Source organism: Callithrix jacchus, chromosome 11, assembly GCF_049354715.1.
Source record: "Callithrix jacchus isolate 240 chromosome 11, calJac240_pri, whole genome shotgun sequence".
NCBI lineage: Eukaryota > Metazoa > Chordata > Mammalia > Primates > Cebidae > Callithrix > Callithrix jacchus.
Window position 1 is genome coordinate 118527812 of NC_133512.1, and position 25360 is coordinate 118553171.

The following is a 25360-nucleotide window of genomic DNA, read 5'->3' on the forward strand; positions in this document are numbered from 1 at the left end:
AGCCTCCACCTCTTATAGTCGCGGGCCCACCCACCCCCCCCGCCCCCGTAGGGCACGCGCACGCGCATGCGCACTTGACCCCGCACGCACGCGCTGGGACGTACACGCCGGGACGCACGTCCGCGGCCCTGCCGCGTTTGGGGACTGTACAGGGTGCTCTCCTGCGGAACTGTTTCCAGAAGTACGCGTCTTGCGGTTTTGAGTCATTGCGGTCTGAAGTGAGACGTCTCGACTGCCATCTCCTGCCGTAGAAAACGTTTGAAGGAGCCAGAGAGTACATCTCCCTCCTACCTAGCGGGTGAAAAACACCGGCGTACTTCGTGTCGGTGAAGCCCTGCCGCGGAGGGTGGCTTCTTCCCCAGAGATTTCAGCAAGCACTAAATTGTCAGAGGGCAGACCCGCATCCCACTCGTTATTTTCTTCATTTCAAGGACTGAAGAGCAGGTTTTGTTTCACTTCTTAAAGATACCAAGATTCCAGATCCCGAGTTTCAGTTGCCATCGATCTCTCTGGAATGGTGAGGCCCTTGTGCACCACGTAAAGCTCTGCTTTCTGTGAGAGTTTGTCGTGTCGTTTAAGAAGATGTGAAATACACCCGGCCCGGGTATGGGATCCTAACTACATGTGGGCAAGTCACTTGGTATTTAAATGGGCCTCAGATTTCTCATCTGTAATGAAGGTATTGGCCACTAGATGATTTTCTTCTCCCCTCCCCCTCTCCCTCTTTCTCTTCTCTTCTCTCAGAGTCTCGCTGTGTTGCCCAGGCTGGTCTCAAACTCCTGATCTCAAGCGATCCTCCTGCCTCGGCCTCCCTAAGTGTTGGCGCTACAGGCGTGAGCCACTGCGCCTGGCCGCTAGATGATTTTTAAGGGTGCTTTTGGCTTGAACTAAAGAGCCAGGAGGTCACAGTCCATACAGCCTTATGCCCAGATTTGGGGGTTGGGCTGCCCTACCAAGCACCCCCCTACCAAGCACCCCCCTCCACCCACCCCACCCCCACCACCCAGCCGAGACTGTACGGTCTGTCTTGAGAGCAGGCAACGGGGGAATCTCGGAAAGTAGAGTCCCGGAGAGACACTGGGAATGGGGAGGACCCCTGGGAAGGAACGTCCACCCGGTGGAAGGGAAGGCTGCTGGTGGCTTTAGAACTGGCGTTTCCGTGTGCCCGGGTCTAGTGCATGGGCCGCATGGGAAAGAACCTAGACTTTCTACATCTCCGCGAGCTCGGCGGGCTCTGCTGAATAGGGGCTGTTGGACGGGAAGGGAGGAGCCAAATCCCCACTGCTTCCTTACCCCTCCTTTCCCGGCTGGCTGGTTGTGGTCTGTCGGGAATGAAGGGGTGGGGAAGCCGGGAATGCAGAAGGTTGAAGTTGGAGGCCTGCTGGCAGGCAGGCAGACATTTGGAACCAACTTTCCTGCTCAGCCCGCAGAATTTTTGGTCCTTCGTTATACCAGAGTTGCGTCTGGTTTTGTGCTTGACCCTGTGACCCTTCTCTCACGCTGTTACTAAGATAAGTCTCAAGCTGTGAGATCACTGCCAGATCCAAATGCCCCTACTTTGCCAGGTGAGGGCCTTGGACAAAACCTTTAACCTTCTTGTAGTTTGGTTTCCTCAGCTGTTATGTGGGATCATAACAGTCTTAACCTGGATACTAAATGAATTAATCCATCTAAAGCACTTACAACAGTGCTTGGCACATAGAAAACATTCCATGAGTGTTAACATTATCTGTATCATCAAGTACACAACTCCCAGTGAGGGGTTTTGCTCATTAGCAGCCTAGGCTTGGTGAATGAGTGCAGGAATTTCCCAATGACCCTTTGGGTTCTACTGAGTTCTAAATGTATGCGTTACACAGCTGGAAGAAGGGATGGGCGCCTCTCCAGTAACTCTCCCCATACGCACTGCCACCGTCTAAAGGTAACGACAGCTGGAGATAAGAAGTGTTTGGGTGAGTGCAGCTCTGTGCTTTCGTCACTACAAATGTAGCTGCTTGCATCAGGGTTTAGGCCAGCCTTCAGCCTCTTGAACTCTAGTTTCCTTATCTGTAAAATAAAGAGAATCTGTAAAACCAGGTTGTTGTGAGGGTTGGAAATAATGTACATAAAGAGTATGTCATATATGCTCAGTAAATAGGAGCTATTATTTTGCTAAAAAGTATAAAACCAGATTCTTGTTCCAAATAAGCTTGTCACCTGGTTGAGTAAATGACCTGTATAAGATAACTAACAACCCAAGGCAGTGTGGGGTAGTGCTTAGAAGTAAGTATGTAACTAGGGTGGTAATGTTTTGCTTGAGGAACTGGGATTTTAACATTCACTAATATATGGTTATTTTTTAAAAAAAAGAATGGAAACAAAATAATAATTCTCCCAGTAACTGACATGTGCTGAGCATTTGCTAAATGCATTACATGTATTACTTAATTTTTCTAATGATGCTATGAGGTAGGTATTATTGCCTCTCTTCTTTATTTGTTGTTGCTGAGAAAGGGTCTCACCCCGTTTTCCAGGGTGAAGTACAGTGGCACGATCACTGCTCACCACAGCCTTGACTTTCTGGTCTCAAGCTATCCTCCCACCTGGGACTACAGGCACGCACCACCACACCCAGCTAAGTTTTTGTTTCTTTCCTTTTTTTTTTTTGTAGAGATGAGGTCTCTCTATGCTTCCCTGGCTGGTCTCAAACTCCTGACCTTTAGCAGTCCTCCCACCTCAGCCTCCCAAAATGCTGGGATTGCAGGTATGAGCCACTGTACCCAGCCTTCTTTATTTGTTAACTATGCTTTTTCTTTCAGAGGAGGAAGAGACTTTCTTTACCTAGTCTTTTACTCATCTTTCATATCTCAATTCAAATTGCTGACCTCGGATGCTATTCCAGGTTCCAGTGGCATGATAGCATCTCTTTCCCAATGTGTTATTTTACCCTTAGTTGTGTTAATGTCTGAGTCCCTTCAAAAGCCTGAAAATGTCAGTGAAAGGAGTGTTTGGTCTGATTTTGTTTCATTCCTTCCCCAGCAGCTAGCACCAAATAGTAGCCTTTTGATAAATATTTGTTGATTGAAGGACTAAATGAATATTTTACCCAGCATCTTCAGTGAGTACCCATTGTTTCACCAACGAAAGGTAGATAAGGGCTCCAGGTCAAGCCCTTTTCAGGCTCTACCTTCTCCTTGGAACTGCAACCAAGGAAAGCTTTTTATAAGCTGCCCTCTCCCAAAGCCGCTAAAAAGAAGTGATTCTGAAGTCAACCCACACAAGAGTACCATACTAAGAACACAGTATTTTCACAGATTTGATCTTATCAGCTAGTATTCATTTAGAGAATGTGTACTTACATTTCTGGTGACTATAAACCGGCACATTCATTATGAAATCAATTTGTCAATATCTGTCTCCCCATCCCCCGCTTTTTTTTTTTTTTTAAACACCTCAAGACCATTGAGGTATTAAAAAAGACCACTGAGTACCATTTGGCAATATCTGTAAAAATAAAAGTATACATATGCCCTTTAGCCCAGAACTCCACTTTTAGGAGTTATCCTTACAGACAGACTTCCGCATGTAGAGAATGTAGGGTGTAAAGGGAGTTGTTGCAGCACTGTTTGTCATAGTAGAAGATTGGAAAAAAGAGCCCGTCAGTAGAGAACTGGTTAAGTAAAAGATCGTACATTCAGACAGTGAATTATAAAGCCAGAAAAAAGAGATTATGTTCTGTACATATCGATAAGAGCTCCACAATATATTGTTAAAAGAGTATATAGTATAGTTTGTTAAAATGAACATAAAATACAGAATACAGTGAGATACCACCTCACACTCACTAGGATGACTGTCACACAAGCAAAAAAAAAAAAAACCCAGAAAATAACAAATGTTGATGCAAATGTAGAGAAAATCGAATGCTTATACGTTACTGTTAGAATATCAATGGTGCAGCTGCTTTAGAGTAGTTCCTCAAAAAGTTAAACATAGAATTACCGTATGATCAGCTGGGTGGGGTAGCTCACGCTGTAATCTCTGTACTTTGGGAAGCCAAGGTGGGCAGATCACAAGGTCAGGAGTTCAAGACCAGCCTGGCCAATATGGTGAAACCCCGTCTCTACTAAAAATACAAAAAATTAGCTGGGCATGGTGGCGCACACCTGTAATCCCAGCTACTCAGGAGGCTGAGACAGGAGAATTGCTTGAACCCAGGAGGCAGAGATAGCGGTGAGCTGAGATCGTGCCATTGCACTCTAGCCTGGGTAACAAGAGCGAAACTCCATCTCAAAAAAAAAAATTAGCCTGGTGTGGTGGCGCACGCCTGTAATCCCAGCTATTCAGGAGACTGAGGCAGGAGAATCGCTTGAACCTGGGAGGTGGAGGTTGCAGTGAGCAGAGATTGCACCATTGCACTCCAGCCTGGGCAACAGTGTGAGACTCTGTCTCAAAAGAAAAAAGAAAAGAAAAAAAAACAGGGAATTACCATATGTTCCAGCAATTTCATTCCTAAATGTATACCCAAGTGAACTGAAGTTATATGTTCACACACAAATGCTTATACACAAATGTTCATTGCAGCATTATTCATAATAGCCAAAAAAGTAGAAACAACCTCTGTCAGCTGGCTAAAGGATAAACAAAATGTGATACAAATATGATTCAGCCATAAAAAATGAAGTATTGGCACATGCTATAATATGGATACACCTTGAACATACTATGCTAAGTGAAAGAAACCAGACACAAAGGGCATATACTGTATGATTCCATTGATATGAAATGTCAGAAATAGGCAAATCCAGGGCTGGTTGTAGTGGCTCCCACCTGCAGCCCCAGCACTTTGAGGATCCCAGCACAGAGACAGAGGCAGGCAGATCACTTGGAGGTCAGGAGTTTGAGACCAGCCTGGCCATGGTGAAACCCTGTCTCTACTAAAAATACAAAAATTAGCTGGGCATGATGATGCTCACCTGTAGTCCCAGCTACTTGGGAGTTTGAGACAGGAGAATCGCTTGAACCCAGGAGATGGATGTTGCAGTGAGCTGAGATCATGCCACTGCCCTCCAGTCTGGGCAACAGAGTGAGACTGTCTCAAAAGAAAATAAAAAGGCAAATCGACAGAGACAGAAAGTAGGTTAGTGGTTGCCAGGGAGGAGAGGGAACTGGGGAATGACTGCTAGTGGGTACAGGGTGGTTTTTTTTGGTGTGTGGGCTGGTGATGTTCTAAAATTAGTGGTGACAGTTGTACAAGTCTATGAATATACTTCACCGTTGAATTGTATACTTTAAAACGGTGGATTTCTGGTATGTGAACTGTATCTGAATAAAGTCATTTTTTTAAAAAGGAGGGCAGATTGAGACATCTTCAGATGACAAAAGCAAATAGTTGGCTGGGCAAGGTGGCTCACACCTGTAATCCCAGCACTGTGGGAGGCCGAGGTGGATGAATCACGAGGTCAGGAGTGAGCCCAGGCTAGCCAATCTGGTGAAACTCTGTCTCTACTAAAAATACAAAAATTAGCCGGATGTGATGACATACTGGTAATCCCAGCTACTCAGGAGGCTAAGGCAGGAGAATCACTTGAACTGCGAGACAGAGGTTGCAGTAAGCCAAGATCGCACCACTGCACTCCAGTCTGGGCAACAGAGAGAGACTCTTGTCCCAAAAAACGCAACAACCAAAAACGAAGAGTTAGCTGCCATAGGCCCTTACCATGGAAACTTCTGAAGAGTGAACCTAAGAAACAACACTGAACCCAAAAGGAAATAGGGAAATACAAGAAAATATGGTGAGGAAATATTTACAAAACATGGGTGCATCTAGACAAATTATGACTACTCAAAACCATTTTTAATAATAATGGTTGATTTAGAAAAGTAAAAACAAGATAAACTTAAAAATTGGTAAACATTTCAGATGGGAACAGTGAGCAGAGACAAGGTTGAAAGAGTTTTTGTTTGGTTGGGAGGAAAGTAAATATTGATTAATTGTAGACTTTTTTTGTTTTTGAGTTGGAGTCTTGCTCTTGTCACCCAGGCTGGAGTGCAATGGTGCAATCTCAGCTCACTGCAACCTTCTCCTCCCAGGTTCAAGTGATTCTCCTGCCTCAGCCTCCTGAGTAGCTAGGATTACAGGCACCCACCACCACACCCAGCTGACTTTTGTGTTTTTAGTAGAGATGGGGTTTCACCATGTTCGCCAGTCTGGTCTCGACCTCCTGACCTCCAGTGATCTGCCAAGGAGCTGGGATTACAGGTGTAAGCCACCGCACCTGGCCAATTTTAGGCTGTTTAAGTCTGCATGTAAAAATGTTAAGGGTTGGTCGTATGCAGTGGCTCATGCCTATAATCCCAGCTTTGGTAGGCCGAGGCGGGTGGATCAGTTGAGATCAGGAGTTCAAGACCAGCTTTATTAGGTAAATAAATATATGAAAGTATTTTATTTATTTATGCAGTGGTACCATCTTGGCTCACTGCAACCTCTGCCTCCCATGTTCAAGCGATTCTCCTGCCTCAGCCTCCCAAGTAGCTGGAACTACAGGTGGCAGCCACAGCTATCACACCCAGCTACTTTTTGTATTTTTTTTTTTAGTAGAGATGGGTTTCAACATGTTGGCCAGGCTGGTCTCAAACTCTTGTTTGAGTGACCCACCTGCCTTGGTCTCCTAAAGTGCTGAGATTATAGACACAAGCCACTGCGCCCGGCCAAAACAAAAATAAAGGATAGCTCTTCCTCTTCCTTTCCTTCCTGTACAATTCAGTCTTCAGGCCTTTAGGTAAAATAGTACAAGGTGTCTCCAATGAAGAGGAGGACCAGTGCCCCAGAGTGGAATGTCACTTTTATTCACTACTATGTCCTCAGTATCTGAAACATGTTCAATATTTGATGAATGAATGGATAAGTGGCTCACTCTGTCACTTCCTTCTGGACCCTGATCAAATGTTATTTCTCAGGAGGCTTTACTAATCATCCTCTGTACAGCAACACTCACCACCTACTCTCCTGCTTTACCCTGTTTCATTCTTTCTTCATAGTACTCAATACAAACCTATTTTATACTTATTTGTTGAGAATCTATCTTCCTTCACTAGAATGTAGCTCTGTGAGAACAAGGACTCGGACTGTTGTGTCAATTACTATGTTCCTAAACCCAAAATAGTGCCTTCCAAAATATAGTACATGCTCAACAAATATTTGTTGAGTAAATGAATCATGTTTGTGTATCTGAGATATTTTATTACTGAAAGGAACGTACTGAGCTTGGTGGCTGATGCCTATAATCTCAGTACTTTGGGAAGCTAAGGTGGGAACATTGCTTGAGCCTGGACAACATAACAAGACCCTGTCTCTAAAAAAATTAATAACAACAGAGCAGCTGATCGGTTTCTAATTCTATTCATTGATGTTTGTTGCATAGCATTTTAGCAATGATCGTCTCTGGGTGATATGATAATGAACTACTTTTTTTACTCCTGTTTTCTCCCATTTACATCTGTTACTTTACAATCAGAAAAAAAATAAAATCTACTAACATGTAAATTTACAGCTTGAGGAATGTTGTGACAATGAAGGGAAAACAAGGGGGTTTGGTTGGGGAAATTGGGTCAAGAGCTTGGAGCAGCTAGTGGGAGGTGGGAGTGAAGTGGGAAAGCCTGGCGGTATGGCACCAGAGGAAGGTGCCCACAGAGAGTTGGCCCTGGAAGTTGGACAAAGGGCACGCAAGGCAAGCAGTGGCTTCTTCACCTCCCACCTGAGCCAGCAACCTCAATTCAGAGTCTGGTCGTAGCACTAACTAAACACTCACCTGAGGCCAGTCACTTCTTCAGGCCTCAATTTCCTCATCTGTGAAGCACAGGTCTGAGCGAGACAAGCCGTCTTTCTCAGAGCCTTTCTGCCTATGAAGTGTGTGATCCTAGAACCTGCACTGAGAAGCTGCAGTGTGTGTGGGGGACTCCCACCGACACAGCAGGCCTCTGCTGTCAAGCTCTGGGACATACTGGATGAACAATGTAGAGTAGGAAAAAAACCAGTATTCAAAAAAACTGTATGGGCTCTATAAGTTATCCATGATAAATACATAGAGAGAGAGAGAGAGAGAGAGAGAGACTGACATATATCTACTTTTAAATAGTAACATTTTTCACTGGGCAAGATCCTTTTTTTCATTAGTTATAATAAGCATAGTTCCTCTGGCTTATGGATTTTTCAAGACTCTCAAACACATTTGAGTTATAGAAAACAAAGTATGTTGGCTTTAAGCTCACGCCTGTAATCCCAGCACTTTAGGAGGCCGAGGTGGGGGTATTGCCTGAGGTCAGGAGTTCGAGACCAGCCTGACCAACATGGTGAAACCCTGTCTCTACTAAAAATACAAAAATTGGCAGGACATGGTGGCACACACCTGTAATCCCAGCTACTCGGGAGGCTAAGGCAGAAAAATTGCTTGAGCCCAGGAGATGGAGTTTCCAGTGAGCCGAGATCATGCCACTACACTATAGCCTGGCTGACAGAGCAAAACTCTGTCTCAAAAAAACTAAAATTTTTTAATGTCAAAACTAAAATTCATAAATATTTAATCAAAGGCCTGAAAACTATATGTTAACTAGAGTTTCTTTTCTTTTTTCTTTTTTTTTTTGAGATGGAGTTCCGCTCTGTCACCCAGGCTGGAGGGCAGTGGCACCATCTTGGCTCACTGCAACTTCCACCTTCCAGATTCAAGCAATTCTCCTGCCTCAGCCTTCTGAGTAGCTGCCCATCACCATGTCTGGCTAACTTTTTTGTATATACCAGAGATGGGGTTTCACCATGTTGGCCAGGCTGCTTTTGAACTCCTGTCCTCAAGGGATCCACCCACCTCAGCCTCCCAATGTACAAGGATTACAGGTGTGAGTCACCATGCCTGGCCAACTAGACAGTTTAACTCAGCATGGTAACTTCGGTTGTGAGATGTGGGTGCATTTTAACGTGATGGGGCATCCTGTGGCAGGTATATATGAGGCCTAGTGGAAGTAAAGTGAGGATGGGATGGATTATGGAGGTTTTACAGTTTCCTGAGTTTTAATTTTTCTACTATGAGCATATATTATAAGAAAAAGGGCCTAGCGCAGTGGCTCATGCCTGTAATCCCAGAACTTTGGGAGGCCGAGGTGGGTGGATCACTTGAGGTCAGGAGGTCGAGACCAGCCTGACCAATTTGGTAAAACCCTGTTTCTACTAAAAATAGAAAAATTAGCTAGGCGTGGTGGCATGTGCCTGTGGTCCCAGCTACTCTGGAGGCTGAGACGGGAGAATAGCTTGAACCCAGGAGGTGGAGTTTGCAGTGAGCTAATATTGCACCATTGCACTTCAGCCTGGGTGATGGAGCAAGACTCCCTCTCAAAAATAAATAAATAAATAAAATAAAAGAAGAAAAAATATTCAATGAATGTTTTGAAAACATATGTAAGTAAAAGCAAACCTTAGGAAAGATTTGGGGTGAAGAAGTCCCTATATTCTCATCTCAGTAAAGGCTTGGGGACAGTCCTCTGTCTTGGGGAGGTAATTAGAATCAAAAAGGAAACTCACTGGAGACATGTATTTAAGAGAGTTTATTCATCAGCAGAGAGTTTAGTCCATCAGCAGTTTAGGATAAATCTGTGTATTGACACGTTGCTTTCTCTTTCCTTCATGGAACCATAAAATCATTGAATGTTATAACATAGGGGGAGCCTTCCTCCTTGCTGTCATCTTCTCTCGGTGGTCACAGTGGGGTCTCTCAGCATGGGGCAGCCCAGGTTAGCTGCAAAAGGGCCAGGCCCGGCCGGGCGTAGTCGCTCACGCCTATAATCCCAGCACTTTGGGAGGCCGAGGCGGGTGGATCACGAGGTCAAGAGATTGAGACCATCCTAGTCAACATGGTGAAACCCTGTCTCTACTAAAAATACAAAAATTAGCTGGGCATGGTGGTGTGCGCCTGTAGTCCCAGCTACTCGGGAGGCTGAGGCAGGAGAATTGCTTGAACCCAGGAGGCAGAGGTTGCGGTGAGCCGAGATCGCGCCATTGCACTCCAGCCTGGGTAACAAGAGTGAAACTGTGTCTCAAAAAAAAAAAAGGGCCAGGCCTGTAATGAGCTCCATTGCTCTTTGGTAGGTGGTCGAGGTGGTGCTACCAGAGTAGATGGGTATCTTGCTTCTGGCAGGGAGGCAGAGTCTGAGTCTATGGGTTTGGAGACAATGGGGTTCTCCTGGTGTCTGTGCCATTTTCATTCAGAGTTACAACAGCTGCTCTTCCCCTCTGCTGCATATGTTCACACACACATGCCCTACCTTTACACATGTGTGTGCACATGGGCACATTTTCTCTCGGCCTAGCCAGCTGGCACCTCTCCCCCCAGACCCAGATGCCCAGACATTTCTGCTGCTGGCCAGCTCACTCCGTGACTCTGCTCCAGCTTGGCTAGAGCAGGTCAGGGGGCTGTCCTGCTGCCTCTTATCTTAGCCTAGGACAGCGGCTGCTGACAGGAGAGGGGGTAGTGAGGCATAGAGGACAACTGGCCTTTGAGGAGACTCCCACCCTGTTTTCCTTTACCAGTGACCCCTCATCCTTTAGCTAAAGGACTGGAGAAAAAGCTGTCCAGTCAGAATCTCTCCTTTCAATGATGGAGGCCCAAACCCCTACCTACACTGTACCCCTCAGCCCCTCGCCTGACAGATCCTGAAAGTCAGCTAAAACTGCTGGTGTCTCAGGCTCCCAGCTCTCCCATTTGACTGTGGAAACCTCCCCAGTCCCCCATCCCAGGTTCTTTTGCATGTTGGGGTATCAGTTGCTGATACAGCAGTTGAGTTTATGCCTCTCAGTTGATAAGCATGTTAGTCTAGAGAATGCTTGTATTATTCTTAAAAGAATGTCTTATATTATTCCTAAAAGTTCTTACCAGGGACTCCCAAAGAGGATCTCTTTTGAAAAACTACTCACTGGGTGCAGTGTTCATTGTTCGGGTGATGGGTTCACTAGAAGCCCATTATGCAATATACCCATGTAACAAATCTGCACATGGACCCACTGAATCCAAAATAATTTTTTTTTTTTGAGATGGAGTCTTGCTCTGTCACCCAGGCTGGAGTACAGTGATGTGATCTTGGCTTACTGCAACCTCTGCCTCCCTGGTTCAACCAACTCTTTTGCCTCAGCCTCCTGAGTAGCTGGAATTACAGGTGCCCACCCCCACACCTGGCTAATTTTTGTATTTTTGGTAGAGACGGGGTTTTGCCATGTTGGCCAGGCTGTTCTGGAACTCCTGATCCACCCGCCTTGGCCTCCCAAAGTGCTGGGATTACAGGTGTGAGCCACTGCGCCCAGGCAAAATAAAAATTTTAAAATGTATTATAAGCATCATCCTCATTTATTGATAATCTCTGTTAATTAGTTATCTCCTGTAACTTTGAGAGGGTTGTTTTAAGATTTAAAGATATAGCCAGGCGTGGTGGCTCACACCTATAATCCCAGCACTTTGGGAGGCCGAGCCGGGTGGATCACAAGGTCAAGAGAGCAAGACCATCCTGGTCAACATGGTGAAGCCCCATCTCTACTAAAAATACAAAAAAATTAGCTGGGCATGGTGGTGCGTGCCTGTAGTCCCAGCTACGTGGGAGGCTAAGGCAGGAGAATTGCTTGAACCCAGAGGCGGAGGTTGCGGTGAGCCGAGATCGCACCATTGCACTCCAGCCTGGGTAACACGAGCGAAACTCCATCTCAAAAATAGAAGAAAAAAAAAAGATTTAAAAATATATTTGCTTCTCAGTCTGTGCCTTGTGCAAACCAGATGCTTATTTGTTATCAGTGGATCAGTCTTTGTCACTCACACCCACTAAAGATTAGTAAACCAGGCCAGGTGTGGTGGCTCATGCCTGTAATCCTAGCACTTTGGGAGGCCAAGGCTGGCAGACTGCCTGAGATCAGGCATTTGAAACCAGCCTGGCTAACATGTTGAAACCCCATCTCTACTAAAATACAAAAATTGGGCCAGGCATGGTGGCTCACACCTGTAATCCCAACACTTTGGGAGGCTGAGGCAGGCAGATCATGAGGTCAGGGGTTCAAGACCAGCTTGACCACCATGGTGAAACCTCGTCTCTACTAAAAATCCAAAAAAAAATTAGCCAGGCTTGGTAGTGTGTGCCTATAATCCCAGCTATTCAGGAGGCTGAGGCAGGAGAATTGCTTGAACCCGAGAGGTGAAGGTTGCAGTGAGCCGAAATCACACTATTGCACTCCAGTCTGAGTGACAGAGTGAGACTCTGTCTCAAAAAAAAAAAACAAAAAAAAAAACAAATATTAGCTGGGTGTAGTGGTGCACGCCTATAGTTCCAGATATTTGAGAGGCTGAGGCAGGAGAATTGCTTGAACCCAGGAGGCATAGGTTGCAGTGAGCCAAGATCGTGCCACTGAACTCCAGCCTGGGTGACAGAGTGAGACTCTGTCTCAAAAAAAAAATCAGTAAACCAACCCCAACCCTACCCTCGAGCTAACTAAACTCTCTTAAACTCTCTAGCTAAACTGAACCTGCCCATCTCACCTGTATCATCAGATTCAGACTCAACCACTGCCCGGCCTGGGGCCTTGGGCAAACTTCTTCACTTCTCCAGCCTCAGGATCCTTGCTTGTTGTGAAAGCAAGCTGACTGAGCTCCATTAGGTCTAGCCAATTAGATTCTATAACTGAATGCTTTATAGAGTCTTTTCCTCAGTCTTCTGGAATAAAATCACCATTGTCCCTTGCCACTTCTATCTGCACAACAGAGAGAAATCAGGGAGAAGGAGGAATAGAGGGATGTGGAGAATCTCAGCAAGTAAAATGAGCAGCCTGGGGACTAGCTCAAAAAGGGGGTTCTACCTAAAATAAGGAGCTCAGTACATCATGGGATGTGTACTGCCCAGGGGGCTCTGAGTATGTAAATCAGGACAGATGTGTACATATTAGGCAAATGTATATACACTAGGAACCTTTGCACCTGTTAGTGGCCTCAAGCCTGTTGATGTTCTCATTGTCCATGTGACTCCTGGTACCCTGCGGGCCTGGGCCTGTGGCTTTCACAGCCTCCTGGGGTAAGTCTCTGAGTCAAGGGGCATGTGACTCTTGGTGGTTTTGTATACCTGAGACTGTGTGTTGGCCTCATCACTGCAGGAAGTTCAGGTTCTTTGGTTGGCTTATTGAATTACCCAGGAAACAGTTGACATGGGCTGGCTGAGCTTTCCTACTTTTTCCAAGCCAAGAAAGGAGGGAAGTGCCCTTTGTGCACTCCCAAAGGTCAGTATACCCTTCCCACAAAGGGGGTGCACTATGAAAAGTCACCCTTGTCTCCTGAGGATGAGGCTTCACTTATGAGGCCTCTAGAGGGAAGTGTGTAAAGCCAAAGTCATTCCAAGATCTGGAGACAGGGCAAAGGCCAGTAACCAAGCACAGTAACCAGGCTGCAGTTGGCTAAGCCCCAGAGTCACATTACCTGGTTGACCAAGGAAAAGGTGTTTTTATGCACCAGACAGGACTGAGAAGTTGCCGCTGTCATCAGAGCCCAGGTTTCCTCTAACCCTACCCCTGAGGTCGGGCCACTGTGACCCACCCATCAGGGAAGAACAGAGAGCTGACCTTGCTCCAGGTAGGCCCTTTCCCTTGTCCTCCTCTTCCTCCTCCAGCTCTCTCCCCACTCTGCTGTTAGGAGACTGCTGTCTACCTAGATACAGATTTCCTCCTCAAATGGTAGCTTCCCAGTAAAGCCACATTCCTGCTTCCAAAGCAGGGAGCTCACCAGTGCTTTCCCCAACTTGGGACACTTGATGTCAGCTGACCTGGCAGCTGCATGACTGCCAGGCCATGCAACAATTCCTTTCCTGTCCTCCTGCTAATCTGAAAAAGGCTTAAGCCAGCTCTGCAGCTGAGCTCTTTGCATTTTTTAAGTCCTCTTTCACATACCTGAGGTCCCCTTGCCTCCATATGGTCCCCGATGTACTCTTGCAAAATTAGTGTGTTAGTGTTACAGCTCTTTGAGAATTTGTCTAGCAGGCTTTTGGGTCTTTACTAGAAAGCCCCTTACAAAAATTAACATGTTAAATTAAAGGAAAGGCATCTCTCTAGTAGCCCCCACTTATTCTTTCATTTATTCTGCATTTATTTAGCATTGTCATTTTTCTGTTGAAGATTTCATGCTTTTGTTACCAATTTCCCAAGTTCTTGATATATTAAGAAATTGAAGCCTTTGTATTGTACTTATGAAAGTACTTCCCTGCATATTTGCTTTTAATTTTTTAAAAATAATTTTTATTTTTTAGTAGTAGAGACGGGGTCTCACTATGTTACCCAGACTGGTCTTGAATGCCTGGGTTCAAGCAATCCTCCTGCCTAGGCCTCCCAAAGTGCTGAGATTATAGGCATGAGCCACAATACCTGGCCTATTTGCTTTCAATTTTGTTTATGACCATTTTCTTCTTTTTCACAGTCATTTATTCAACAACTATTTATTAAATGTCAAGTATGAAAAACCACTGGGCAAGGGAGTTTGGAGACTGAACTACTTGTCTTTAGTACACGTCTTCCCTCCTACCCTTAATTATTTAACTGATAGATCTGGAAGCTTGATAGTATCATCACACCCTTAGATGATAAGGCTCTGGGCCTTATAACAAATCATTTAAATTTATATATGACTCATGTATAATAAAAGTTAAAAATTAATAAAAATAGCCAGGCATGGTGGCTCATGTCTGTAATCTCAGCACTTTGGGAGGCTGAGCTGGGCGGATCACCTGAGGTCAGGAGCTCGAGACCAGCCTGGCCAACATGGTAAAAACCCCATCTCTACCTCAGATATAAAAATTAGCCAGGTATGGTGATGGTCACCTGTAATCCCAGCTACTCAGGAGGCTGAGGCAGGAGAATCACTTGAACCCAGGAGGCGGAGGTTGCAATGAGCTGAGACCGCACCATTGCACTACTCCAGCCTGGTCAACAAGAGTGAAACTCCATCTAAAAGAAAAATGTAATAGAAGTATACTATTATAATATATGCAGCTACAATAACTCACCTAAAATTAGTAAAAGTCACACAAAATTGACATATAAACACTTACTAATTAACTTCCATTTATTTATTTATTTTATTTTTATTTATTTATTTATTTTGAGACGAAGTTTCACCCTTGTCCCCCAGGCTGGAGTGCAATGGCACAATCTCGGCTCACTGCAACCTCTGCCTCTCGGGTTCAAGTAATCCTCCTGCCTCAGCCTCCTGAGTAGCTGGGATTACAGGTGCCTGCCACCACGCCTGGCTAATTTTTGTATTTTTAGTAGAGATGGGGTTTCACCATGTTAGCCAGGCTGGTCTCAAACTCCTGACCTCAAACAGTCCATCTGCCTCAGTCTCCCGAAGTGCTGGGATTACAGGCGTAAGCCACCGTGCCTGGCCTGAAGGCAAAAATTTGACTTAATTCTTTCTTCACTAAAGAGTACAATAATGCGTATTTAGAAAATTAATGAGTCTTAATCTCTTCTATATGTAGAAGACTGTCAGGTGTCCAGATATTTTGATACTTATTTCATCCTGGAAAACAATTAAGTTAGAGAAGCAGACAGTTTAAGAAATTACATAATGGAGAAGTGTCAATTAGAACCATTTATAAAGTTTTGATACCTAGAAGATTCTACATAAACAGAATTCAATTAAATATATACTTTGTTTAACTTTTTATTATAGAGAATTTAGATCATACACAAAAGTAGACAGATGAGCAGAATAGCCTCTGTGTATCCAATCCTCAGCCCCCAGCAACCCTTAACCCATGGCCAATCCTGCTCCAGTCACACACCCATGTGCTCTCTCCTGCTCCTATATTATTTGAAGTACATTCTATAAACCTGTCAGTTTACCTGCAAATATCTGGTACACATCCGTAGAATCTGAAGACTGAAGGCCAGGTACAGTGGCTCATGCCTGTAATCCCAGCACTTTGGGAGGCCAAGATGGGAGGATCACTTGAGCCCAGGAATTCGAGACCAGCCCAGGCAACTTTGGAAGACCTCATCTCTACAAAAAAAAACTTAAAAATTATCTGGGCCTGGTGGCAGGTACCTGTAGTCCCAGCTACTCAGGAGGCTGAGGCAGGAGGATAGCTTGAGCCAGGGAGGTTGAGGCTACAGTGAGCTGTGATTGCACCACTGCACTCTAGCCTGAGTGACACAGAGACCTTATCTCAGAAAAAAAATAATAAAATATGGCCAGGAGTGGTGGCTCATGCCTGTAATACCAGCACTTTGGGAGGCTGAGGTGGGCAGATCACGAGGTCAGGAGTTCGAGACCAGCCTGACCAACATGGTGAAACCCTGTTTCTACTAAAAATACAAAAAAATTAGCCAAGTGTGGTGGTGCATGCTTGTAAGCCCAGCTACTCAGGAGGCTGAGGCAGGAAAATTGCTTGAACCCAGGAGGCGGAGGTTGTAGTGAGCTGAGATCATGCCACTGCATTCCAGCCTGGGTGACAGAACAAGACTCCGTCTAAAAAGAAAAAAAGACTACAATAAAAAATAAATAAAGGTTTACACATTTTTAACAAAGCTAAAGCATTATTACATAGCTAAAATATCAACAGTGATTCCTAATATCAAACTCTATTCAAGTTTCTAATTGTTTCATAAAAGGACATCATTTTAATATCTGCAAGAGTGTTGTGGTTCTAAGAGAAGGAAACATAGATAAAAGTAAAGAATTCCGTTGAGTTTCAACCACTTTAAGAGTAAATAAATTCTCCTTTGAATTCATTTAGAATGTCTGTGTTGCTTTTTACTGTTTTAAGCAAAGCTGCAATGAATATATACTTACATTTTTATGTTTGCCCAATTATTTCCTTAAGATTAATGCCTGTGAGTAAATATCAGAAGGCATGTGTTTGTTTTTGTTTCGTTTTGTTTTTGAGACAGGATCTCGTTCTATCACCCAAGTTGGAGTGCAGTGGTGCCATCATGGCTTGTTACAATTTCGACCTCCCAGGCTCAAGCCATCTTCCCATCTTTGCTTCCCAAATAGCTGGTGCCACAGGCACACACCACCATTCCTGGGACTTTTGGGTTTTTTATTTTGATATATTGTAGAGACAGGGACTCACCCTGTTGCCCAGACTGGTCTTGAACTCCTGGGCTCAAGCCGTCTTCTTGCCTCAGCCTCCCAAAGTGTTGGGATTACAGGCATGAGCCACTACACACAGCCCACACACCTGTTTAGGCTCTTGTTCCATACTGTGAAGTAGCCTTCCTAGGAACACTGTTTGACAGTGGCCATTTTCCTATGCTCCATGCACACACAGTCCAAATAGTATTCTCTTTATTTGCAAATGAGGAGATGGAATGAGGGGCACTGGATTAGGGTGGGCCCTAATCCAATGTGACTGGTGTCCTTATAAGAAGAGGAAAAGTTGGACACAGCTAGACAGAGGGAATATGGCCATGTGATGCCAGAGGCAGAGAGATTAGTTAGGGTGCTGTGAACCAAGGAATGTGTGGGGCTGCCAGAAGCTGGAAAAAACAAGGATCTTCTCCTAGTTGGCAGTGTTGCCCTCCAATGCCCTGATTTCAGACTTCTGGCCTCCAGAACTGTGAGAGAATAAATTTATACTGTTTTGAATCACCTAGTTTGTGATACTTTATTACCACAGCCCTAGGAAACGAATATAGATGGAGCGGAGTGGTTTGTAAAATAGGGAAGGGAAGGAATTCCGACATGAGTTGACACCATCTACACATTTGCTGAGGATATGTCAGACTAACTCCTTTTACTATTGTATTGGATTATGGGGAAGGGTTTGGAACAAGGCAGGTGGATAGTGCTTTAGGACACTAATTACCACAAGAGTCATACATAAGAGTGGGTGTCCTCTGGACTTCTGGGAGTGGAAGATATCTGAAAGCAGACCAGGGTGAGCTGGGAGCAGAGGTGCAAGGGACCAGAAGAAACAAGGCTTCAAGAAAAGCAGCGTCCTCAGCAGTATTACCTAGGGGGTAATTTTGGGTACAGCCAACACTCCTGGGTTCCCCAAAGGCACAAATTTCTACTCTTCTCACACCAACAACTCTTTATTTATTTATTTATTACTGTTTTCCTCAGTAAGACACATCAACAACTCTTCTATATATATTTTTTATTTTTTTAATTTAATTTTTTTTTTTTAGAGACAGGGTTTCTCCATGTTGGTCAGGCTGGTCTCGAACTCCCAATCTCAGGTGATCCTCCTGTCTCAGCTTCCCTATGTGCTCGGATTACAGGCATGAGCCACCGCACCCGGCCCCCAAGAACTCTTTTTTGAGATGAGGTCTTGCCCTGTCACCTAGGCTGGAGTGCAGTGGTGCCATTATAGCTCACTACAGCCTTGAACTCCACAGCTTAAGGGATCCTCCCACCTCAGCCTCCTAAGTAGTTGGGACTACAAGCATGCACCACCCCACACCCTGCTCATTTTTTTATTTTTTATTTTTGTGGAGACTGGGTCTTGTTATGTTGTCCAGACTGGTCTCAAATCCCTGAGCTCAAGTGGTCCTCCTGCCTTGGCTTCCCAAAGTGCTGGGATTACAGGCGTGAGCCATGCAACCGGCCTATTTTTAGGTTCCATACAAAGGAATACTATTCTGGACATTTCATATAAATGAGTAATGTATAACCTTTTGTGTCTGGTTTAGTTAATGGATGGTGCTGCGCAGTTGCAGGCTCTTGGTGTCCCAAAGAAAGAACTGGACGTGACACACACACATAGGATAGCAAAGCAGCAAAAGTTTGTTTGCATGGTAACACGCCTGGAGAGGGGAGAGCGGGCTGAATGGCAAGTGGTATCAGCCCTACTTTGTTACATTTCATGGCCTTTTATATGTTTTTTTCCTCTTGCTCAATCTTTATCTCTTTTGACCAAATTGCTCATCTTTATTTTTATTTTTTGTGACCAAATTGCTACTGCGAGTCTTTCTCTTTTTTCTTATCTTGCATGTTTCAACAGCTCTCTGCTTGCTCCCTTATGTATGTCCTGCTTATTCCCTTATTTAGTATGTTCTATTTCTGCTATTTTGCATGCTTTGCTTTTGCTACTGCTTAAGCTAGCCTGCATGGGTCCCCTTCGCCCCCAGCTTACTCTGCTATTTTCCTGCCTCCCTTTCTTCCAACTTGCACAGTGTTCTCATGGCATGCATGTTGTAGCTTGTATCAGAATTTCATTCCTGTCCAAGTAATATTCTGTTGTATAGATATACCACATTTTGTTTACCTATTCATCAATTGATGGACATGTGGGTAGTTTCCACCCTAGCTATTATGAATAAGTCTGATAGGAATATTTGTATACAAGCTTTATGTAGATATATGTTTTCAATTCTCTTGAGTCTACAACTAGGAGTAGAATTGCTGGGTTATATGGTATCTCTATGTTTAATATTTTGAGGAATTGCCAAACTATTTTCTAAAGTGGCTGCATCATTCTATAATTCTACCAGCAATATATGAAGTTTCCAGTTTCCCCACATCCTATCAACTCTTGTTTTTGTCTTTACTTTTTTTAAATTTTAGCCAACCTTCTGGTTGTTAGGTAGTATCTTATTGTGGATTTTATTTGTATTTCCCTAATGACTAGTGGTGTTGAACATCTTTTTATCTGCATATTGGCTATTTGTAAGCTTCCTTTGGAGAAATGTCTATGTAAATCCTTCACCCAATTGTAGCCAGGTATGGTCACAGGCACTTGTAATCCCAGCTACTCAGGAGGCTAAGGCAGGAGAATCACTTGAACCTAGGAGGCAGAAGCTACACTGAGCCGAGCTCACGCCACTGCACTCCAGCCTGGGTGATGAGCGAGACTCTGTCTCAGCCCCACTGGAGCCTGTTACAGATCCATGTGCTCTGGAAGATGAGTTAATCAGGCAAGATCAGGAGTTCAGGGTGGTATGGCTGTAGAAGATGAGTTAATCAGATAATGGAATTCCTATGCTGTTAGATAATTGATGTATGACCTCTCTTTGGTTAAATTAGAACCTTGACCCATTTTTAAAATTTTTTTTTTATGGAGATGGGTGTCTCAATGTTGTCCAGTCTGGTCTTGAACTTCTGAGCTCAAGTAATCCTCCTGCCTTGGCCTCCCAAAGTGCTGGGGTTACAGGTGTGAGTCACTGTACCCAGCTGTATGTATGTATGTTATGTATGTATTTACTTTTAGAGACAAGGTCTCTCTCTGTTGCCCAGGTTGGAGTACAGTGGTACAATCATAGCTTGCTGCAGTCTCAACCTCCTGGGGTCAAGTGATCCTCCCAAGTCAGTACCCTGCCCCACCCCAAGTAGCTGAAACTACAGGTACACACCACTGTGCCCAGCTAATTAATTGTTTTGTTTGTTTATAGAGATAGGGTCTCATTTGGTTGCCCAGGCTGGTCTTAAACTCCTAACCTCAAGTGTTCCTCACATCTCAGCCTCCCAAAGCACTGGGATTATGGGTGTGAGCCGCTACAGCAGCCTAGATAGAATGCATTATTTTTAAGAGGGATTATATGGTGTGGCTGTATCCCCACCCAAATCTCATCTTGAATTGTACTTCTCATAATCCCCATATGTCTTAGGAGGCACCTGGTGGGAGGTAATCAAATCATGGGGCAGTTACCCCCATGCTGCTATTCTCCAGATAGTGGGTGAGTTCTCATGAGATCTGATGGTTTTATTAAGGGCTTTTCCAACCTTTTGCCCTGCACTTCTTCTTGCTGCCACCATGTGAAGAAGGATGTGTTTGCTTCCCTCTCCACTGTGATTGTAAGTTTCCTGAGGCCTCTCCAGCCATGAGGAACTGTGAGCCAATTAAACCTCCTTCATTTATAAATTACCCAGTCTCTGGCAGTTCTTTATAGTGGCATGAGAACAGACTAATACAAGGGGTTTGAAGATGGGTAATCGGTGCTAAATCTTGCAAGTGGCCAGGAGGAGGGATGTTAGAGACAAAGGTTGGTTTCTCAGAGACCTTTCAATCAATCGCCCTCATGCCTAATTCTACTTGGAGCCTTAGGGGAAGCCGTGAGGAACATGGTGTCTGACACATAGTAAGTGTTCAGTAAATATTTGCTGACCAGATATAATGGAAGTGCCTTCTCTTCCAGTCTCTTTGGTCTCAGCCACAGAAGCAAGATGATGAAGGGAACGTTACTGTTTGGAAAGCATCACAATAAGACACCCATGTTGTGCCACCTCTGTGGCTCTAAGTCCTGCCACCTTCAGAAGATGACTGTGGCAAATGTGGCTACCCTGCCAAATGCAAGAGGAAGTATAACTGGAGTGCCAAGGATAGAAGACGAAATACCTCTGGGTCTGGGTGAATGAGACAGCTACAAAATTGTATATTGCAGATTCAGGCACAGATGCCGTGAAGGAACAACTCAACCCAAGAGGGCAGCTGTTGCAGCATCCACTTTATCTTAAGAGTTTCAATGATTAGTCATGCGATAAGTGTTCTGGTTTAAAAAAATAAATAAATAAGTAAATATTTGCTGACCGAATGTTGAATGCTTAACTGAGTCATTGTGTCACAGACAACTCCCTAATGTTTACAGTAAGCTTCCTTCTCTGTTGATGTGACCAACCCCCAACCCAGAGCTGGAGAATAAGTTTGTTAAAACATTTATTCTGTGCCTGTAATTCCAGCACTTTGGAAGGCCGAGGCAGGCACATTGCTTGAGCCTAGGACTTTGAGACCAGCTTGGGCAACATGGCAAAGGCAAAACCCCGTCTCTACCAAAAAAAAAAAAAAAAAAAAAAAAAAAATAGCCAGATGTGGTGGTGCGCACCTGTAGTCCTAGCTACTCAGGAGGCTGAAAGGCTGAGGTGGGAGAATCACCTGAGCCTGGGAAGTCCAGGCTGCAGTAAGCCATGATTGTGCCACTGTCCTCCAGCCTGGGTGACAGTAGTGAGACACACACACACACACACACAAAAACACAGAAAAAGCCAAACAGAACATTGATACTGACAAATGAGAGTGGGTGAGTACATTGGGGTGATGTTTGACAGCCATTTCAGATTAATTAAAGGCGGCTTCCTGTGCAGGTGGACTTGAAGTTGAATAGTGAAGGGTGGGCTGCTCCAGCACTTACACAGAAATTGGGAACAGTAATATCTATGGGTACTTACTATGCCTCAGCACTATACTAAGTTCTCTCCATCTATCAGTGCATTGAATCCTCCCAACAACCCTTAGAGGCACTATTATGATTCCATTTTACAGATGAGGAATGAGACACATGGAAATTAAGTAACTTGCTAATTAATGATGGAGCTAGAATTCAAAGCCAGGCAGTGTAGCCGTGTGTTTGTGTGCCCAGCTATCATACCATGTGGTTCTGCTTGGGCCTCCGTTCCTATATACAGAGCCACATTTTGTTCCACGGAGCACCATGTCATGGGAAGTCTCTGAAACTTGCTTGTACTGTTCCCAAAACTTGAAATGACCCTTTCTTCATCTGTGAAGCTCTTACTCATCTTTTCTGCCTCCACTGAGATTTTTGATGCCTCCAGAATTTGACTCTAGTTTGGGCAAGGGCAACAAGGACAAAGAAGAAAGAAAGAATCTATAGTCTATAATTAGAAAAGATCAATAGAGTTTGATTTTTATTATGTAAAGGGAACAAAGAGACATCCAGGTTGGCTCCCGGTCTGTGGCTCCAGGGGACCAAGATGCACCCTGCTGTGTGTGGGCAGACAGGGATTGATTGAGGCACGTTTAGGAGTTTTAGGAAATGCTATTTGCATCCTAGTTCCCAGCTTGTCTCTAATTAAGACTGTTTTATCCAGAAGAGAAACAGAAATGGGGGCAGGAGGCACAGTCTAGTCTATTCAATACAGCGTGGGTGGCAATACAAACCCTGCCTGCCCAAACATACTTTCTACTTTGTGTGAAATTCCCACCCGTCGGGATTAAGTGTTGTCCTGAAAGGCACATTTTAAAGCCATGCACTGAGCTCCTGTCCTGTGCCAGGCACCATTTAAGAGCATTCCATGTTTCGTCTCATTTAATTTTCATAGTAATCCTTTAAAAAAGTGCCATCATAACTATTGGCCATTTTACAAATGAGGAAACTGGCTTCTGAGGAAAAGAACTCACCTAGAACAACAGAGCCCCCAAAAATGGCAGAATTGAGACAAGTTCAAGTCAGGTTGCTAGAATCTGTGCTTTTAACTATTTCTCATACTGCCTCTCTCATGTTCCGCCTTCTGTGTGTGTGTATATATCCTTGCCCCTGCCTCTTGAGAGTGGAAGGGGTCCCTCCTGGGGAAGGGTCTTTCCTTTTAGCTGTGAGTAAAATTGCTTTACTAGCAAAGTACGAGCTGGGGAGGTAATGCAATGCCACGATAACGCTGTTTGTCCCAGGAAGAGGGGGAGATCTCAGCAGGTGCCCTGACCTGCAGGGGTCGAGGAGCAGTTCAGGGCACTTCCAGGGTAGCTGGACCTCCCAGCTCAGGGAGGAAGTGAGTGGGCCAGTCCCACCACTGACTGGAGCAGTGCTCTCCCGGCAGAGCTGATTCAGCCAGAAACCATCCTGGGCCACCCATAACGGGAGGGGTCTGTCCTCACCTTTACCCTGCAACTGAGATATTGAGGCAGGGAGAGGGTGGGTGGACACCAAAACCAGAATCCTCGGGGGGTGGGAGTGGGGGCGGGAGGGCTCCATTGCCAGATTGTGATTTGGGGCCACCAGTTATGCCCAGTCTCATAGCCAGGGACAGTCTCTGCGTCATCTCAGAAGCCACCCTCAGGTCCCAGCTGGAGGGTCTGTGGGTGCCTTTGGGGTCTCGTGGATTGTTCTCTGAGTGGAGGGGCCTCCCAAAGGGATGTTCCCAGAACTGAGGGAGGCAGCCACTCCCTCTTCCTGAGGGTGACCACATCACGACCTGCTGCTGGGCGTTCCAAGGCTCCCTGAGGAGGAGCACCAGGCACCCCCACCACTGGACAGAATTGTAAACCCCCTTAGGATGGTAGAGCCCAGTCCGGGTCCCCCAAGGCCCAAGAGGAGTCTTCGTGTGACAGTCTGACTGCCACACGCAGGTGCCTTCCTGCACCCTGTAGGGACCTATGAGTGCAATAGGGAAATAGGTGAAAGGTCCCTCTCCAGCTAGGTCTCCACCCTCACCCATGAGGTCAGCAACCTGGGCTAGGCAGGGCGGGCCAAAGTGACTGAGTCGTTTCCAAAAGCTGGGAAAGGAATAGGTCTTGCTCCGGTCACAAGCAGGTCAAGGACTGAATGGTCAGCTGAAAGGCTTCTTGGAAGCAGTGGTCTCTTTGGGATGGGAAGTTTCTATTCTGATGAATTTTACTCATAACAACTTGTAAAGATGGTGGTGAGGTTGGTGTTTTGCATTTGGTCACTCAAGGTCCCCAGGTGGGGACAGGTAGGTGTCAGTCCTGGCCTGGGGTATTATACCTGGATGTCATGCCACCATGTGGACATTATGTTGAGAGTGGATTTCTAGCCACACCACCCTAACCTCCTGTCCTGCACAATCTGGGTGCCCCAAAGGTTTAAATAGAATAAGGCAAATTGTCTCCTCAGCTGTGGTCAGAATTTTGGTGTCCAGTCCTCAACTAAAAAACATCTCATTTCCCACCTTTTTCCCTACACTCAAGTTACTGATGGGAGCAAGAAGACATCTCCAGGCCTCTGAAACCCAGAATGGGTGCAGCACCACCTGTGTCGCCTCACCTCTGACCCACTATACCCGATGGCTGCAGGTTTAGTACAAGCTCTGCCTGAGGCTGAGGCTTTCTCATGGGGTTGCTGGAATCCAAAGCATGCCGGGAGTTAGGACAAATGACAACCAAGATTCAAACCAGTCCTGCCATCTAGGAAGGGCGCTAGCCTGGGATAACTAGTCTTAAGAGGGTGTGTCCAGGTGTGGCAAGATCAGGGAAGATTAGTTTGGGCCTCATATGGCTCACAGTGTTATGACGTGCAGGTATCTCTTTCTTTCTTTTTTCTTTTTCTTTTTTTGTTCCCACTCCCTTCGCCAAGGGATGGAATGCAGCAGCATGATCTCACCTCACTGCAGCCTCAACTTCCCAAGCTCAGGGGATTCTCCCACCTCCACCTCCCAAGTAGCTGGGACCACAGGCATGTGCCACTATGCCCAGCTAATTTTTATATTTTTAGTAGAGATGGACTTTCACCAAGTTGTCCAGGCTGGTCTCAAACTCCTGGACACCTCAGCCTCCCAAAGTGCTGGGATTACAGGCGTGAGCCACTGCGCCCAGCCATTGTGCTGATGTTCTTACACACACAGCATGCAATAGCAAGGGGTCTTTACGTATGGAGGAGCTCAGCAAATAGTTGTTAAATGAAAATTCTGGG

General features: G+C 45.2%; 1 protein-coding gene and 1 non-coding gene across 24 annotated transcripts in view; both read left to right on the forward strand.

The window, feature by feature from the left end:
• The first annotated feature begins 100 nt into the window (after positions 1–100).
• IMPDH1 (inosine monophosphate dehydrogenase 1) overlaps positions 101–25360 on the forward strand; it is a 65080-nt gene continuing 39820 nt past the window's right edge. For 9 of the 23 annotated variants that reach the window (XM_078343826.1, XM_078343839.1, XM_078343845.1 and 6 more), the window contains exons 1-2: positions 101–679; positions 2651–2743. The gene's annotated coding sequence lies outside the window, so the exon portion shown is untranslated. Of the gene's footprint in view, positions 680–744; positions 1953–2513; positions 2744–25360 lie in introns of all 23 variants that reach the window. The other 14 variants (XM_009003115.6, XM_035254818.3, XM_009003116.6 and 11 more) reach the window with 12 other exon arrangements.
• On the forward strand, positions 13990–14051 carry LOC118143960 (U7 small nuclear RNA). The gene has a single exon (XR_004728438.1). It is a non-coding gene; the product is annotated as a U7 small nuclear RNA (small nuclear RNA).